A 4,356-nucleotide genomic window follows, 5' to 3' on the forward strand; every position below is an offset into this window, starting at 1 on the left:
TGCTGCCCTTTCCTGAGCCAGTATCACTAATACTGACACATCAACTCCCATTGTCTCAGTCACTGTATCAACCCATCTCCTCCAGGGTCTTCCTCTCCTACTCTGTCTCTCCATCCTTCCAAGCATGATGTCCGTCTCCAAGGACCAGTCTCTCCTGGCCATGTGCACAAAGTATGTGAGATGGAGCTTCAAAATCCTAACATCCAAGAAGAAACTTGGTTTCACCTTCTTTAAGACAGAACTATACGTTTTCTTGACAGTGCATGTAATTTCAAGACTCTTCTCCAGCACCACAATTTGAAGGCATCAATTCTTCTTCTGTCATCCTTAGTCATTGTCCAACTCTCTGAAGCATAACAAATATTTGTGAAGATCATGTCCTGGATTAGGTGCACCTTAGTCTCTAAACTGACATCGTTACTTTTCAGTACTCTAGAGATGTTCCTCAGCAGATTTTCCCAATGCAATCCGTCTTTTTATTTCCTGACTGCTGGTGTTAGGAGTGTTGAGTGTGGAGCTGAGCAAGTTGTAAGTGTTAACAATCTCAAGCTCTTTTGCCTCTATCATGGTGCTGCCTATTGGACCAGTGGTGAGAATCTTTGTCTTGATGTTAAGCTTCAATCCATATTGAAGACTTCAGCCTTAGACCTTCTGCAGCAATATTTATGCATTCCACTTCTTTCTTAATAATGTAGTTTTCCTACATTCATGCTTCTCACATTTCACATACCTATCACTAGTTACTTCTTATAGTTGTTCCTTCTCCTCTGTGTTTCCAAATTTGAGGGCTCAACTTCAGTTGCCATATCTGTTAGTCTACTTGAAGTGTATTCTGTTTATTTTGGAAGTGGATGGTCAATCCATCTTGTTGTTATTGTTGTTTGTTGTTAGGTGCCGCCGAGTCGCTTGCGACTCATAGCGACCCTATGTACAACAGCCCTAAACTCCGCTCTGTCCTGTGCCAATTGCACTGTCTCTGACACTCCCATCGCAATTATCCCAGTCACTGAATCAATCCACCTCATAGAGGGCCTTCCCCTCCTGCGCTGTCTCTCCACCCTCCCAAGCATGATGTCCCTCTCCAAGGACCGGTCTCTCCTCACAACATATCCAAAGTAGGGTGCCTAAGAATCCTTGCCTCCAAGGAGCCACCCAGTTTAACCCTTTCCAGGACAAACCTGCTTGTTTTCCTAGCAGTCCATGGTATTCTCAATACTCTTCTCCAGCACCACAGCTCAAAGGCATCAATTCTCCTTCTATCCTCCTTGGTCATTGTCCAACTCTCTGATGCATAACAAATTAGTTTTACAACAATATCTGACAGACAAGCATTTTACCAAGCAGATGGAAGACACTTCCCTTACAGAAATAACCAATACATTCACTATCCCCCACCCACCGAAACACATGTGTTTTGTCTCTTCCCATTCCCTGCTATGTCACCAGTCCTTGCACTCCTGCCTACCTGGTTAAACTCTCCCTTTCTCAGCCATCTTTTGATATGATAGCTTAGTCCACAAGCCACACCTGTGATATCTTGTACCACACACTGCAAATTGTCTCTCATGTTTTTGTCTGTCTTTTATTTAGGAGGATATAGGTCCAAATCCCATGTACCAACTTCAGGGAAAGGTTTTGCTTCAGGCACTACTGAGGGAAGTTCCTTGCCACTGAGCCCCTATTAGTACTACCAAATTAGTACTTTCTATACCAAATCAGTCAACTTGGTTCAAGGCCATCAGTTCCTTCATGAGAGAAGGATAGGCAACTTCCTCCTATGTTTACTAATTACCTCTGAAAACATGCCGAAAGGTCAGCTTTGAGTCAGTTCCAACTCGATGGTACACAACAATAATAACTACTAATTGAAAGGTTGAAAGTGTAAATCTGTTTAGGGATCACTTACTTGAAAACTCTGGATATGTGCTTCTGAAACAATGGAACATTAAAAACACTACATAATACAGTACTCTGTTTCACAGAGAATCACTTTGAGTCTGAATTGACTGTAAGACTAATTCTTATACAAAAGTATTGATAAGGCCCATGATCTATTTGAAAAATCTGTCAATATATTAAAAATGTTTATTTTGGCTAATATTATCCTTCTTGACTTTTACCATCTTATTTATAATATCACATCTCTACTGTTCTGGGTAACATTTTCCTCCCTTTAAATTGCCTTTCCCTCTTCTAGTGCTGTTACTAAATCTTGAATCCTTAAAAATAGTTCCTTAAGGTGTAAAAAACCTATTGATGTACTTTATCTGCTTAGAGATAAATAAGTAAATAATAAAAGTTTTATAACCACATATTGTCCTTCAGTGAGAATTACTAATTTCTACATAACATACAAGATTAAAATATTGTCATCTGCATAATTTTACATGTTCACTTCAACTTTACTTGTTCTCTTTTTTGATCATTTAGGTATTTGCTTCTATAAAGGGTTTTACCCTTGTTCATTTCCTCGAATACATTCTTAATTCTTGTCTGTTTCTTGTCTTCACATCTTCTTTAAATTTTATTTCTTAAAGATTACATGCCACAATGTAAAATTTTGTTTTAATTTATGTTTCTCCATCTTACTAAACATTAAACTTCAAAGTAGAAGAATTCATTTTCATTTACTATGAAAATTAAAAAGTTTGGAACACAAAGAACCAAACTTAATGATTTCAAGTTGATTCTGACTAGTATTCCATGTAAGAGATAACAGAAACATACTATGGTTCATTCACAAAATGAAATACTTTGGAATGAATACTAAGGAACAACAACTTCACCAACTTCATAAACTACTATGTAACTTTGGAGATAAGGACAAATATTTCATTAGGCCACTATTGTGAAAATAGGATAACTAATCAAGGTAAGTATAAATGTTCCAAAGGCAGAAAAGAGAAGAGGGCAGAAAAAAAGAGAAGGAAGGAAATTCTAGGAGGGACCAATCCTTGGAGAAGGACATTATGCTTGGAAGGATGGAGAGACAGCACAAGAGAGAAAGACCTTGGATGACATAGATTGACTCAGTGGCTAGGGTAATGAGCTTAGGTGTGTTGGAGACAATGAAATTGGCTCAGGATAGGGCAGGGTTCAGAGCTGTTGTACACAGAGTCACTATGAGTTTCAGGTGACTTGATGGCATTTAACAACAACAGTATACATTTATGTTAGGAAGTTAGTTACACTATATCATCCATAAAGAATGCAAAAGGTCATTACAAAGATTGAGGAAGAAGAAAAGACTAAAATTGATGTCAGAAGAGACTGAATATTGCACTAAAGCACTGAGAAGCAAAAGTAAAGGGAAGAAATCAAAATGTTAATGACCTGAGTGGAAGATTTCAAAGAACAAAATGAGAAGGCAAAGCAAAGTATTATAATGAAATGTGCAAAGAGATGGAGTTGGTAAGTCAAATGGGATAAACTTGCTCAGCATTTCTTAAGCTAAAAGAACTGATAAATAAATTCAAGCCATGGGTTGCGATGCTTAAGCATGCTGTGGGCTGAATACTGAATGACCTAGGAAACATAAAAAAAAAAGATGGAAGGAGGACACAGAATCACTATTCCAAGAAGAATTGGCTGAGATAGAAATGAAACAGCATATGGTCAAGAGCCTATGGTGGTGAAGGAGGAAGTTTAAACTGCTCTGAAGGAACTGGGGAAAAAAAACACAAGACCCTAGAAATTGATGGCATACTGACTGACATATTTCAACAAGCATATATCACCCTAGATACGCTCACCAGGTTGTGGCAAGTTATCTAGAGGGCAACTACTCTGTCAAATGACTGAAAGAAATCCATATTTATTTTTTTAAAAAGTGGCCCGACAGAGTACCAAAATGATCGAACAATATCATCAATATCATATGCAAGCAAGATTCTAATGAAAATGATCCAAAACCAATTGGAACAGCCCATCAACAGAGAACTGCCAGATATGCATGGTGGTTTTAGAAGAGGGTATAGCACTAGGGACATGGATCTTAGCTGAAAGCAGAGAATACCAGAGGAATGTATACTATCTGTGTTTCTTTGACTATGCAAAAGCATCTGACTATGTCAGTCACAACAAACTGGTCAACTCTGAGAAGAATTTGAATCTCAGACCACTTGATTATGCTCATATGAAACCTGTAGTTGGACCAGGAAGCAGTCCTCAGACCAGAATAAGGAAACACTACATGATTCAAAATTAGCTCAGAGAAGAGTCTCATAACGAGTGGTTACAGGTTACTCTTGGGCTTCCATAAGATAAGAAAACAACTAATAACACAATTTCAAAGTCAGCAAAAGTCATGGAAAGAATTTTCTCAGAGGAAGATTTTTGAATGCCAAACAGACACAC

The sequence above is a fragment of the Elephantulus edwardii genome, unplaced genomic scaffold, assembly GCF_000299155.1.
Source record: "Elephantulus edwardii isolate Elephantulus edwardi_28Jun2011 unplaced genomic scaffold, EleEdw1.0 scaffold00136, whole genome shotgun sequence".
Classification (NCBI taxonomy): domain Eukaryota; kingdom Metazoa; phylum Chordata; class Mammalia; order Macroscelidea; family Macroscelididae; genus Elephantulus; species Elephantulus edwardii.